Genomic DNA, 15984 nt, shown 5'->3' on the forward strand with positions numbered 1-15984 from the left:
TAAGACAAACTGGTTGTGACCTTGAACTTGAAGATGCAGAGCTTAAAATTCTGAACGAAAACTTGACAGTACGGCGGTAGCCTGTTGTTGAAATGATTTCAATATATATGGTCCTATATGGTAAACATTTAGTTAAAACAAGTGTGAGAGTATAATTTACGTTTAAAGAGGGACTAGTTTTTTGGTTTTTGTTTTGGTTTTTTTTTTTGGGGGGGGGGGGGGGGGGGGGGGTGGTCATTAAGTGTGAAGTGGGTGGTAAAGGTGGTGGTGCTTGCACTGAATAAGCATGAAATAAGACATAATTTCACGTTAAAAGTTTTCTGTCATCATGTCATGAACGGTGCACGAAAAAAAATACTTTGGTGTGAACCTTTTTCTGACTGAGTCGCTGCTTCTTGTATATATTAACTTTACGTTTGACTTGATATTCCCGATTTAGTATACACATTTATGATATAATTTGTTTACAGTTTTTAAAAAGTATTTCTTGACAATCCCTGCCAATTTAAGCGTTTGAATTTTACAGGAGATTTAATTATACAAAATTTATAAGCATTTGAAAATCTTGTAAGACAGAACGTCAAATAAAAAAGTTAAAACACATAGAAACTAAAATAAAAACACGACAATCACTTAGCACAAAAATAACCATTTACCATCCTCTGTCTCAGAAAGGTATAGATAAGTGACCTAGCTACCAATTGGTTTTATGGGGGTCTAGGATGAAAAATTTTGTCCTGCATTCTATTAGTGTATTTTTCACTCTATCCGGTCCTGCCTTTTTTGTATGAAAATTGAGAATGGAAATGGGGAATGTGTAAAAAAGACAGCAACCCGGCTACCAGGAGAGCAGAAACCATCAAAAGGCAACTAATGGGTCTTCAACATAACGAAAAACGAACAAAACTTCATATTGTATATATATGCTCCAGACCATATGCATGAGTATTTGGATGGTACACCTATATTCGTGTGGTCGGACCATATGTGTATGGTCACACCAATATTTATGAGTGTACTCGTACAGTCTAGTTAGGACTAACTGGCCCCTTTATGTATTTGGACCATAGGTATTAATTTTAGACAAACATTCATCCAGAAAAGCGCTTTGGACGCAATAAATTATTAAACGTGTTGTTTTCAATTTTTTACATCACTGCATGGGTCAATACCTCTGCTGGTGGACTATCAGTCCCCGAGGGTATCATCAGCTCAGAAGTCAGTATTTCGGAACTGACATGATTTAACAAACTTTACTAAAATTGTCGGTCTACAAATTTTGAAATTATTAAGAAACTTAGGTTTTAACTCCCTCAGGCAAAGTTGGCTTTAGACATGTTAGATGAATTTGGCTATAGATTTTAGGTATTTTTGACATATAGCTCTTCAATGGTTTTGGTACTTATACATCTTCGGAGTTCAAATGTTTGGCTTTGAGCGTTCCTGATGAAGGTAAATCCAGAAAAGTGCTTCGGACGCAATAAATTATTTAAGGTGTTAATTGTTTTCAATTTTTTTTTTTATCAAAATCTGTTATTGAATATATTATAAAAACACACAAATTAATATTATGACAATTAGATGAATAAAGTGAAATATATCATCATATCACCAACCCTTAAATAATCTGGAAACAACTATTTAATATTTGAGTAACAAAGCTACCTTTATTTATTCTTGCACTAGTTTTTGATGCATTTTATTATATTTTCTCTATGTGTTTTCAAGGGATTTTGTATAGTTTTTGACCAGTATCTGTGACGTTTTTGAAAAGTTCCTACATCTTCTAAAATATTTTCTTCCAACTTTATGTTTATTCTGATACATGTAACTACAATTTCAGCCAGCATAATTAAATCTCCTGTATAAACTGACATGCTAAATGCACAGGAGCTTAACAGAATAAAGCTGTGATTTATAATGATACTGATCTACAACATTTTAGGGTCAGACAAATTTAATGCTTGATTGGGAGCAATTATTTGTGGTCACTTAAACTGAAGAAATTTATTGGCTTTAATTGATTGACCATGTGCAGCTGGTAAGCACATAATCAGCTGATTTACTAAAACAACATTGATTACCTTGAATATTATTATGGATAGAGATAATTTTTAACAGCAATAAGGTTCAGCAAAGTAAGATCTACAATTAGGTCAACATGACCAGAGTTATAGTCTATTTAAATATTTTTTTGGTAAATTTTTGTAATCTGAAACTACTGGTCCAAATACATGAAATACAATACAATACAATATACAATATGGAATCAAAGAAGTAGGGGCAATGAAGGTCATTTTTTTTTCGATCAAATTTTGCCTATTATCTTGAAAACTAAAATAGATAGAGAGAAACTTTAAAAAATGCAAAAATGATCAGAAAAAATACTCTTTTGTGTTTGGATCAAGAGCTAAATAAGATTATGAAGATAGAGAGAAACTAAACAGATTTCATTGATCAGCAATATATTTATGATACAATTTTTTTTTATTAAAGATCTATTAAGAAACATACACATGTAAGATCAATTAAATCATCTGGAGAAGGTATGCACATGTATATATACAACTCCTCTAAATTTAACTCAACACTGTATTGGTTATAAAAAAGTTAAAGGATAAAATCGTGCATTCTTGATATTAATAAATCGAATGTTCAATGTTGCCAAATCGTTATATTTGATCTGTCAACCTATAAATATTTAGGTATACTAAGCAGGAAAAGGAAAAGAGAAATAAAATAATATTAGAAAATTTGCAAAATTGATATTAAAATGAGTGAAAGTTGTATAAATAAACGTACAACTATCCTAAGACCATCATAAGACACCTCTTGTGTAGTCCTAACTTTATGACCAATATAAAGAGATGTCCCAATTTAGGACTGCTTTGTGAAACCCACATAGGACGAAGATATGTCGTAAGACCATCCTAAGACATGTCTTAGTCCTAAGACAGCTTCGTGAAACTGGCCCCTGCACTTTATCATGTTTATCGGACGCGTTAGACCACTTGACCACCTGGGCTTCACAAAAATAAAGCTTTCCGATGGCCGGGTCCCTGTGTTTCCTTTCCTCCTCAGTTTTTATTTAACGTTGTAATACAGTCAGTACATGATATATATAAGGCATGAACATGGGATATATATTTGTATGATCTGTTAGTCAAATGGGTTTTGTTAAAATATACTTTTTATACGCCCGTCAAAATTTTGACGGGACGTATTATGGTATACAAATGTTTGGTGTCCGTCCGTCTGTCCGTCCGTCAGTCCGGCGTAAACATGTCGCACTGTAACTTGAGAACGACTTATCCAAATTTCATGAAACTTAATATAGTTGTTTCTTATGATGGTCAAATGATCTGTATACTTTTTGGTGAAAATAAGATTTAAACTTTTTGAGTTACGGCACTTTATAACTAAAACAAGGGTGTGTTTTTTTCACATGTCGCACTGTATCTCAAAAGCGATTCTTGATTATGACTTAAAACTTTAAACACTTCTTAGTTATATTAATCTCAATATCTGTATACTTTTTGGAGTTGATTCAAAATTTCATTTTTGAGTTATTGAGTATTTTGTAAAAAAGGGGGAGGGTTTTTTTTACATGTCGCGCCATATCTCAAAACTATTTAAGATTATTGCTTAAAACTTTACACATGTCTTTGTTATATTAATCTAAAGATCTGTATACTTTTTGGTGATGATTCAAAATTTCATTTTTGAGTTATTGAGTATTTTTTAAAAAAGGGGGAGTTTTTTTTTACATGTGCCGTATCTCAAAAACGATTTTTGATTATTGCTTAAAACTTTACACACTTCTTTGTTATATTAATCTATAGATCTGTATACTTTTTGGTGATTATTCAAAATTTTATTTTTGAGTTATTGAGTATTTTGTAAAACGGGGAGGGTTTTTTACATGTCACGCCATATCTCAAAAATAATTTATGGTTATTGCTTAAAACTTTACACACTTCTTTGTTATATTAATCTAAAGATCTGTATACTTTTTGGTTTTGATTCAAAATTTTATTTTGGTAATATTTAGTTTTTTGTAAAAAAAAAAAACAGGGTGGGGGGTTTCACATGTCCCGTCGTGTCTCTAAAACGATATATGGTTATTGCTTAAAACTTTCTCAGAAACTATTTATGATTATTGCATAAGACTTCCACATAAGACGTCGGGCGTATCATGCGCTCATGGCGCAGCTGTTTATTCACTTTTTGGGTCTTTTGGAAAATGTTGTTTGTGCTTCTACAACGAAATTTGTTTTACATGCACACATATAAAAATTGCAGTTTTTATCCAACGCAATCATAGGTTTGAACGTAGTTTTCAATTTAGATTTGTATATATACAGGTCCATGTATATATTTGTATATACATGTCCATGTATATATATATATGTCAAAATATTCACTTCAAACTATCCTGAACCATGCAGTTATTACAAGACAGCATTACATTTCTATATAATATATAGTCATAATATGCATTAATTAGGGAATGATGAATTACTGTTAAACTTCAAACCCACTGTTGTTGAACTTTTAAAGAAATATTCGATAGAGAATTGTTGACATTATCTTTTTATATTATATTACTGTAACTAAACTTCAAAGTGAAATTAATTAACTTGCCATTTTCTTCTTTGAACTGTTTTCCTCCACTGCATAATCAGGTTCTTCACAAAATCACCACAAAAACAATATTGTAATAAATTGAAGAGTTATAATAGTAGCACAACTGTGTGTGATTTTCAACATAAATTTATTTTGCTCTACACATTTTATGATGTCCAAGTAATGAGGTCATGACATCAATATAAATCCATATAGTAACCAATGAGATAAAAGAGAAATTTATTTAATGTCTTCCTAAAATCTTTGGATAAAAACAGGTCACATTTACTTGTACATATTGTGTGTATGCTGTACTTAAATATAAAAACACAAGTAAATGTTATACATATATATATACTCTCACCACATTCAATGTCATCGATTCAATGGACTTAATTAAGTATAATGGGAATAGGTCTATTAGTGTAAATAAAAGTGAAATAATTAGAAGGATTAGAATACACATGCAGTATATGTTCCAATGACATACAGGGATAGAATTTTGAGAAAAATTTATTGTAAGTAATAATTTCATACTTAATGCCAATAATTGTTTATTTCTATGTTTTGTGTATGGTCTCCTTAAAGTTTTATTATGAGGAGGATTAAGGGGGTCGGGCTAATGGGTAATGGGCCCCCCCTTTTAAAAAAAAAATTGTTAGATTAATTTATTTCGGGATCAAATCACTGAAGCATGATTTAAGCGGGTCCCTTTTAAAAAATTCTGGATCTGCCACTGCATACCACAGACATATACAGAAATTAAGGATGTTTTATAATTTTAAAAAATTCTAATATATCTATCAATTAAAAAAATATTTATATTGATATATGCATGCATGCATTAATCTAAATTTAATAATCTGTCACCTAAGGATATTTGCCTATAGATGTTTTATGTCTCACTGTTGGGCATCTAAGGCTTTCAGTATCTAATTAGAGTTTTGCCCCCAATTTCATGGTCCACTGAACATAATTATAAAAATGATAGTGCTAGCTATAGTGGGTCATCTGTTTACTATGGAAACATTATTGTTATTGATTTAAGGTGGTACCTAACACTACAGGGAGATAACTCTGTAAAGTCAGCTATTGGACTTATCATTTTTTACCTGGGAGGGGGGGGGGGGGGAGCTGGTCATTTTGAAATCAAACATACAAAATTTCTTGATCCCCCCTATTATATTTCACTTTTTTTTATTTGATCCCCCCAGTAAAAACATTTTTAAAAAAATGACCCCCCCCCCTATCAAACATGCCAAAATTTTAACATGCAAAACACTTATCATATTATTTCATGAAAATATTGAAAATGATATATTCTCATTGGATTGAATCAAAAACATATTTGAGGGAAAATTGTCTTGAAATAGGGCACTTCCATGAGGCCTCTTCCATGAATATATAAGCATGATAGGTAGCGCAAGCCAGTGCTTTGAGTAATTTTTTTCTGACTTTTTTTTCTAATTTCCTGTATTGTGCTATTAAAGAAAACTTGATCCTAAGTAACTCTAAAAGATAACTTTTTGAAACAGTAACAACACATTATTTACTAAATGGAATCTATTATATTGCCTTCTCTTGAACACTGCTTAAACTTAAGTTTTATGTAAGGCCTTATTGAGTTGCTAAACTTTTATATGGAGATTATAAGTTACTCATTTATTGTCACATTTCATTCATATATGTGTGATAGTACATGTAACATTTTGATTTATTAGCCTAGAAGTACAAATTTTGCGGGAGTAAGAGGTATAAATAAATTAATGGACCCAAAGAGATCTTGTAATGAAATCAAAAAGTTACATTAGTGGTGTTCATCATCTTAAAATCATTTTGTATTCATACAACTGTTTGTATGCAGATTCTAAGATGAATATTTAATCATTTATTGGAGAATTTAAATTACTCTACACATTATTCTTTCATGATGTGGCATACTTTGTGTTTTGGGACAAAATTTTGCACAAATCGCTGTAGATTTCTCCTTAATTAAGTCTCCCAAACAAAGTTTGGAGACTTATTGTTTTTGCTCAGTTCTTATTATTTCTATTATTCTTCTTTTTCTTTTTCTTTTTCCGCCACTTTAAAAAATGAACTTGTCCGCAGCGTTTCTCCAAACACACTTGTCATATTTACTTAGGATTTCATAAAATGTTAGACTAACATGTCTAGGTGAGCCATCAATCGTTCCTTTCTGCATTGGGGTCTAATAAGGGTTTTTTTTGGGGGCTGAAAGAAGGGAGGGGTTTACTATAGAACCCTATGGGATTTTATTTTCGAAAATTTTCAAATGAATATAATTTGAAAACTTTAAGTGATAAACACACACGGTCTTCGGAAATGATCAAGTGACAATAAAACAAATCACCTGAAATAAATGGGGAATCTCTTGGGGGTCATCCCCACCCCCTTAAATTTGAGAATATGCTATTATCTTGTAAACGGTCCAAATCCCCACCCCTAAACCATATATATTCTTGAATGAGACGATAAAACAAATTTAATGATGTAAAAGAGAAGTCCCTGGGGGTCGCCCCCACCCCGTTCAATTTGAGAATGTGCTATTATTTTGTAAACGGTCCAGATCCCCACCCCTAAACCATATATATTTTTGTAGGGGACAATAAAACAAATCGAATGAAATTGAAGGGATGTCCCTGGGGGTCAACCCCACCACATTCAATTTGAGAATGTGCTATTATCTTGTAAACGGTCCAGATCCCCACCCCTAAACCATATATATTCTTGTAGGGGACAATAAAACTAATGAAAAGAAATCAAAATGAAGTTTCTAGGGGTCACCCCACCCCGGCCTTGTGTTTGAAAACTTGTAAACGGTCCATATCCCCACCCCTAAACCATGTATATTCTTGTATGGAACAATAAAACACATCAACTGAAATATAGGGAGAGTCCATGGGGGTTACCCCTACCCCGCTCAATTTGAGAATGTTCTATTATCTTGTAAACGGTCCAGATCCCCACCCCTAAACCATATATATTCTTTTAGAGGACAATAAAAGAAATGAAATAAAAGGGAAGTCCCTAGGGGGTCACCCCACCCCCTCTTGTTTGAAAACTTGTAAACGGTCAAGATCCCCACCCCTAAACCATATATATTCTTGTATGGGACAATTAAACAAGTCAAATTAATATGGGAGCTTTGTTTGGGAGACTTCGTAACAGCATCCTGTTACAATTACTTCTTGTTTATACTTAATTTCTCTCAAACTATTAAGCTGATTAAAACAAAATTTGGCAGTTATGCTTGTTAATTTAGTGATCAAAGTGAGTGAAATACATGTATAACGACTGAATTATTTGGATTATGAAGCACCTACATCACCAAATTCTTGTGGTGTCTTAATTAACTGTATATGAATGGTGTTAAAAATATATTTCTATTTGACTGTTGCAATGTTCTTCTTGACATGTTCATGATGTTGTTTCTTGAAGTATGTGAAATACTTATTTCCATGTGTAAAAAATATTGATCCCCCCACCTTGAATTTATAAAAAAATTTGAACCCCCCTTTTCCACACACAGAAAAAAACTTGATCCCCCCTGTATTTTGACCACCCTACCCTCCCAGATAAATAATGATAAGTCCCTTTAAAAAAAGTGTTATAATTACGTTGTGTTGTCAAAAGAATACTAAGCTTCTTAATGATCAAAATTAGTGTTAAATGTCAAACTGCTATATAACCAGTGTAATTTTTCTGGCAAAACGGTTGGTTCAAAATTTTTGAATTTTTTATATTTTTGTTAAATACTTTGACCAAATTTTATGAAAAGACCAAATTTTATGAAAATTAAACGAGCTAAATAATTTTTAGTAAAAGTGTTGGGTACCACCTTAAATGATCTTAAATTCAAAGTATTATAAGAATTAAGTTTCTGAATTTCACGAGTTGATAATTGCCTACAATTTAAAATTCAAGAATTTTGCATACAAGTATGCCACTTGAAAGTATATTGTATTTGACCTGGATGAGAGTTTAGATGAGGTTTACAAAATAGAGAATAACAGGCAAAATGTACAGAATGAAGGAAAAAAAAAATAAATAGGGAAAAGAAGGAAAACTAAAACTAAATAAATATTAGAGAATAAGTGCTGAAATGAAATTTATGTAAAGAATAGAGATTAAAGAAAAACAATCTAATATACGTATATATTAAAGAATAAAGATACATGTAAAAATTGTATACAATAACAGGCCCGTAGCCAGGAATTTCCAATGGGGGGTTATTTGGACTCATGAACTCAACTTTAACAGTCACAATTTGAACAGAACTTTGACTTTAACAGTGCTTATTTGGTTTCAAGGGGGGTTCATCTGAACCCCCCTGGCTACGGGTATGCATAACCCTTATCTAGACCTTAATAAATCAAGCCATATTAACACATAAATGACAAATACTCTGATAATTGTGTTTAGGTCAGACAGGAATTTGTCTGCAAAAGACTCATAAGTAACTCGATTGATCTCCAATAAAAAAAAAAATTAAAGGCCAAATAATTTACAAAATTAAAAACTTTGTCTTTGATAATCAAGAGAAAAACTGAGAAAGACTGAGAAAGACATGATTCATACATAAAATACAAAACTTAGAACCTCAAATTAAAAAATTGGAAACAGTCAGGGGCATTACTTAAACAAGTAATATTTTTAAGTTACTTATATATTTAAGTAATTTTTGTTTTTGAAAATAATAAAATTACGTAATAGAGTGATTTTAAATTCTAATAGAAGCATAGATTAAATGTAGTTTGAATAAGTTATTGTATCATTTTCTATCCAAAAAAAAAATTTATAAGATTTTAGAAGGAGTATGGAGATAAAGGTTTAAATTAAAAATAATGACAAATTACTTGAATACGGTAAGTTGTTTTATACATTTTTGAAAAAAATATAGTAATAACACTTATTTAAGGAACACATCATGTAGTTGATTTGGGTTAGCAGTTAAAAAGAACTTGAAATCTTAATTAATTCACAAGTATGTATCTATTTATATCAGTCATTGTGTCAGTCTATCTTCAAGATTTTGGAGGAAAATGATAATTTAATAGTCCCAAGAGACCAACTTTGACCCAGAAGCATCCATGGGTATGAAAGATAAGTGATAATTGTGTGTCAGTATGTTAATTAGTGTTTCAGAAGGATTATATTTCATGGGGAAAAATAACCAGATGACTGTAAAAATGTGTTAAAGCTAGTAAAATCTGCATTATTGGACATCTATAAAAATAATATTTAGAAAAGTTACATATATAAGTAATATTTAAAATAGCCTCGTTTTCAACATAACTTGTATAGGTAATTTTAATTGTTACTTGTTTAAGTAATGCCCCTGACTGATAAATGAAACTGGTTAATGTTATAATAGAGCAAAAAAGTTAGATTGTGTGTACAGTACATTATTAGACTTGCTACATGTTCCTTCCTAATTATTTTTTTTTCAATTTTGCCCCTTTAACATTTCACTGCTATAACTAGGAGATTACCATTATACTGACATCTGCAGGGGCAATCTGTAGACAGGCAGTTATCAGCAAACATATGAATTAGTAAAAAAAAAAAAAAGATAGGGAATTGTAGCAAGTCTAAGTACATTATATAAACACTGTTTTAGAGATGAATTTTATTTCATTTATTTTCAAAGAATTAATACAGACCCATTGCATGGTGGCCTTTGGCTTTTGTCTGCTCTATGGTCGGGTTGTTGTCGCTTTGACACATTCCCCATTTCCTTTTACAATTTTATCATTATAGAAAGAGGACAATAATATACATAAAATTAAGAATTGAAATGGGAAATGTATCAAAGACACAACAACCGGACCATAGAACAAACAACAGCAGAAGGTCACCAACAGGTCTTCAATGCAGTGAGAAATTCCCACACTCAGAGGTGTTCTTCAGCTGGCCCCTAAACAATATATATACTAGTTTAGTGACAATTAATGAACACCATATTAAACTCCAAATTGTACACAAGAAACTAAAATTAAAAATAATACAAGACTACATGTAACAAAGACCAGAGGCTCCTGACTTGGGACTTGGGGACTCTTGTATGCATACATATATTTTGTCAATCAACCATTATAGAATCCTGGCACTTACATTAACAGAGTGCTTCAATATATATGTAATACCCAACTTATGATTTTTTTTTCTGTTTGTCAAAAGTTTTTTTTTCTTTTTAGCTCACCTGACCTAAGAAAGAGGCCATCTGAGCTTTTGTCATCCCTTGGCATTAATTGTTGAATCATCCATTGTCTGGTGTACACTTTTTCATAGATCTTAATTCTCTTCTGAAACTACTGAATTAATTCATTTTAACCAAACTTAGGCTAAATGAGTATATATTTTGTAATAATTAGCTCACAGGGATCCTTCAAGGGCCCCATGTGAGCTTATGCCATCACTTGGAATCTGTCTTCGTAAACTATTTAAAAAATCTTCTCCTCTGAAACTACTTTAAACTTCAAACTTTAACTAAATGTTCCTTAGGGTATCAAGTTTATAAATTGTATCCGAAGTTTTGATCCATCAACAAACATGGCTACCATGGCTAAAAATAGAACATAGGGGTCAAATGCAGTTTTTGGCTTATATCTCAAAATCTGAAGCTTTTAGAGCAAATCTGACATTGGGTAAAATCGTTCAATTGGTCAAGGTCTATCAGCCCTGAAATTTTCAGACGAATCAAACATTCAATTGTTGGGTTGCTGCCACTGAAATTGGTAGTTATAACAAAATTTTGCAGTTTTTTGTTTTTATCTTGAATATTATTATAGATAGATGTAAACTGTATAAGCAGCAATAATGATCTACAAAAAAGTTGATATGACCAAAAAAGTCAATTGACTCCTTAAGGAGTTATTGCCCTTTAAAGTTAAATGTTAGAAGGAACTTTTTAGTTCATACTAATTATTTTATAGCTGTTTAACTAATTCATCAATGTTTCTATTTCTTTTGAATCCTATTGATAGGTTTTTATTGATTTTGTCACCAATTGTAGAATCTGTTTTGATAAGATTCCGGTATTTCCTGAATACTGTTCGAAGTTTTCTGCTGAAGAATTCGAATTATTATTCGTACCGATTGATATATTGTATCTATTTTCAACTTTGTTCTTTTTCTAGACATAAATTCATAGAAATTGATCCAATATCCACCTATTTAAATAAGGTGAAAATCATAACTCTGTCCTGATTTCATAGACAGAATTTCATAGAAATTAATATCCATTAGTGCAAATCACAATTTAAAATTAATGTGGCTTTAAGCAGTTCATGTGTAAAAAAAAAAATGCTTAGGATGTTACTGTGGATTCATTTATTTTCATGGGTATCAATTAAAGATTAAAGAAATTTTTGTATATTTCGCCGATATTTGTTTTTTTGGTTTTGTCAAAGTATTTTTACAACCCGATGGCAAATTTTTAATTCATTTAACATTTAAATTCGTGGTTCAGCTGTTTCCACCAAAACGCCAAAACTGGTATCCCATGAATAATAATGAATCCACAGTAAATATTTTCAGCATGAATGATGAAGTTTTACATGTTTTATGCCATTCTGTTCTTATTTCAGATTGACATATCCATAGGACATGCAGTTACCCTAGACCATGTAGACAAACAGGAAGAGAAAGGTCTCTGATTCAGTTCTCTGTGAAGTTCAAGGTCTTTCTTAGTCTAAATATGGGAAGATGTGAAAGGTAAGTTTGAAAGTTTGCAAGTGTGCAAAAATATGTTATTTCTAACAAAATGTGCTGTTTCACAAATAAAATACTCTGTGTCTTAGACACTTATGTAGCAATTGCAATAAGGCCACTATATTGGTGTATGAAATGATTGTAAGCTGTATTTGCCTGACCGGTTAAACTCACCCATGCCTTCATTTTCATGCATGGATCATTTATGGATCAAGTTTATCTGATAATTGAAAATAGCGTCAAATTTTCAGACAAGTAAAGCTGGCTTAAATGTTAATTTCTGTCATTTGGGCTCTTGCCGAGAGTTGTCTCATTGGCAATTATACCACATCTACTTTTTTAATTGACATTTGAATGTTGCATTTTATATATATATATACATATTACAATCACACAATAGCTGGCCAATTGTTAATAAGCATCCATGTTCACAAATAACTTCATTTGTGCAATTAAGGGACATGCTAAGGAAGACCTTTTTTTATGCCCCTGCAGTAGTTTTACCCTTGACCGTCTGTATGTACGTCCTTCCATACCTCCCAAAGTTTGTTATCGTTTCCTAACTTCAGTTTGCCTCAACCAAATGTTATGAAACTGATACACAATGCTTATTACCACAAAACACAGATCAAGTTTGAATTTTGGTTGCATCATGTACTTTAACCGTTCAAGAGTTATGCCTCTTTACAAAAAAAATTGCTGAATTTTTCTATTCGTTTTCTAACTTTAGTTTGCCTCTGAACCAAATGCTATGAAACTAATACACAGCAATGTTTATTTCCACAAAATACAGATCAAGTATGAATTAAGGGACAGGGTCACTTACCTGTTGTTCGGTTATGCCCCTTAACAAATGAAAAAAGATGCTTATATTTGTAGTTTCCATTCTCTAACATTGGTTTGCCTCAACTAAATGCAATGAAACTTATACACAATGCTTGTTACCACAAAATACAGATCAAGTTTGAATTTTATGGGGGTCACTTTAACTTTTCTAGAATTATGCCTCTTCACAAATTGAATGATTGCTGAAATTTTCATTTCCATTCATTAACTTTAGCTTGCCTCAACCAAATGCTATATGATATTTTAAACAATACTTATTACCACAAAATACAGATCAAGTTTGAATTTTGAGGTTGTCACTAAATTTTCTAGAGTTATGCCCCTTTGAAAATGGAAAAATTGCTGAATTTTTGTTTCCAATCTCTAAATTAATTTTGCATAAACCAAGTTTTATGGAACTTATATACACAATACCTATTACCACTAAATCAGATCAAGTGTTTTTGGTAGAGTCACTTTTACTGTTCTTCAGTTATGTCCTTTTATAACTTTATATGATATATATGCAAGCGGGGGCATCAACTGTGATCCATTGATACATTCCCCATTTAATTTTTTGTTTAACATCGATTTTTTTTGGGGTGTCCAAGCCGATAAATTAGAGTTGAAAGGGCAATCAAAACGCATCTTTTTTGTTGTTAGCCCTATTGAAAACTATTGTACAGCATTTTGTACAGAGAGGGAAACTTTGTATAGTAAAAATGATCAACACCATAAGATCTACTAATAAGTCACATCCTTTTCTTTGTAGGATACATAGAAATCTTGAAGGACAAATTGGTGCGAGTCTTAAAAGGCACAGATTTGAAGATAAACAAGAGAAAAAGAATGACAAACATGGTTTAAAGGACTGCAGACTTCCTGATATCTATCGAACTGTTCTTTTTGACATAAATGTAATAATGCAATATCAACTTATTTGTATAGGCATACATCCTGTGAATCTTGTTGGTGCCTTTTAAGCTCCTTAAATGCAATCACTATTAAGTAAAAATTATCATGATTGTAGTTCTTTATTTGAGTTTATTAGTTCACTAGCGTGTAGTAATTGCATATGTATGCATTATCATATACCATACCTTTCAGCAATCTTAGTCTTTTTAATTTAGAAATAAATTTAAAAACAAGTTATTCTTATTGAATTTTATTTTCTATGTTTAACCTGTTATATGCATGTAGCAACCTTTATATTTCTTAAAAAATACTTTTTTCTGAACTATAATGAAAAGTAAGGTTATAATCAAAATACTTTTTTTTAAGTGAGACATATTTTTTATGAATCATAATAATTCAACAAATGTTAGAAACAAGTTTACATACAAATTTTCTTATGTATCAAAATTCTGTGTTGTGAAAAGATTTTGTTTTTTTTCAGGATTTTTCCCAATATGTTTCAAGAAATCAAAATGCATAATTTTTGCTTGTAGATTTTTTTTTGGGATTTTTCCCCGAAATGGGTTAAAAAAGAAATCAAAATGCATAATTTTTACCTGTAGATTTTATTTCGGGATTTTTCCCGAAATGGGTAAAAAGAAATCAAAATGCACAATTTTTGCTTGTAGATTTTATTTCGGGATTTTTCCCGAAATGGGTAAAAAGAAATCAAAATGCATAAATTTTGCTTGTAGATTTAATTTTCGGGATTTTTCCCGAAGTGGGTAAATAAAATCTATGCACCAAGTGTGTGTCTGATATTAGTTTTATATTTTCGGGATTTTCCCCGAAATGTGAAAAGAAATTATTAGTCATGAGATCTAGCATATACATTTCATATTTTCGGGATAAATCCCGAAATATTTGAAGACATCTGTGTTATACATTTTGTACTTAGTTTATTTTTGTCGGGATATTTCCCAAAATGTGTTTCAGGTCTGTTTGTTAAAATGCTTTGCCAACATATATATGTCATAAAATTTAATGTTGAAAATGATTTCGGGACATTTCCCAAATAAATAGCTGTCATATACATTTTTACCACAAATATTTTAAAACTATCATATATTTTGGGAAATTTCCCCAACATTTATTGTAAGTTTTATCAATTATGAGAATAAAAACATGGAATATTGTAAAAGTTGTGTATTTCTTAATGAAATCTGTATTCATTTATAGTAAACATTGAAAAAGATTATAAAAAGGAATAAAATGGATTTTACTCTTTTAAAATAGAGTCTGTTTATAACTCTTGACTTGCCTTATTCGGTCTAATTTAAAACAGAGTTACGACCATCACAAATTTACGTTACGACCATACTCAACATTTTTGTTTTTTTTACGTTACGAACATCATACTTGAATTTTTGACTGACTATTTGACGAGTTTTGGAATTTTTTAATGCATTAAATTTGGTTTCAATATCACCAAATTGCCGAATAGTATGTATCGGACAAGCGGTTAGGCTCAAATTAACATTTCACTGCGCGAAAATCAGAAAAGAAATACTTATCCCTAGAGTTGTCTCCCATCTCCGGATGGTCGTTACTTTTGTTACGACCATCCGCTTACCGACAGTGATATATAAAGCATGCCGTACATTTAAACTAACAATAAAATATCATTAGATAAATACTAAATCATAGACTAGCACCATTCCAGAAAGAATTTTAAGACTATTGAATCAAATTGCATATCCAATATTATATGTTTTTTAAAACCCATTATATAATAAATATTATTTCTTTAATTTTTCGTCAATTAATCCCTTTCTGAACCCATTGTTTAAAAAGGAATCAACGTGTCGTTCGTTTTCAGTTCTTCATTGGTTAAAGTCCGATAAT

The 15984-nt window shown here is 31.1% G+C and overlaps 1 long non-coding RNA gene across 1 annotated transcript; it reads left to right on the forward strand.

Annotated features, from left to right (window-relative positions):
• The first annotated feature begins 3 nt into the window (after positions 1–3).
• Positions 4–15280, forward strand: LOC143054210 (uncharacterized). The gene is made up of 3 exons (XR_012971601.1): positions 4–120; positions 12237–12363; positions 13958–15280. It is a non-coding gene; the product is annotated as an uncharacterized LOC143054210 (long non-coding RNA).
• Positions 15281–15984: the final 704 nt, after the last annotated feature.

Source organism: Mytilus galloprovincialis, chromosome 12, assembly GCF_965363235.1.
Source record: "Mytilus galloprovincialis chromosome 12, xbMytGall1.hap1.1, whole genome shotgun sequence".
NCBI classification, from domain to species: Eukaryota; Metazoa; Mollusca; class Bivalvia; order Mytilida; family Mytilidae; genus Mytilus; species Mytilus galloprovincialis.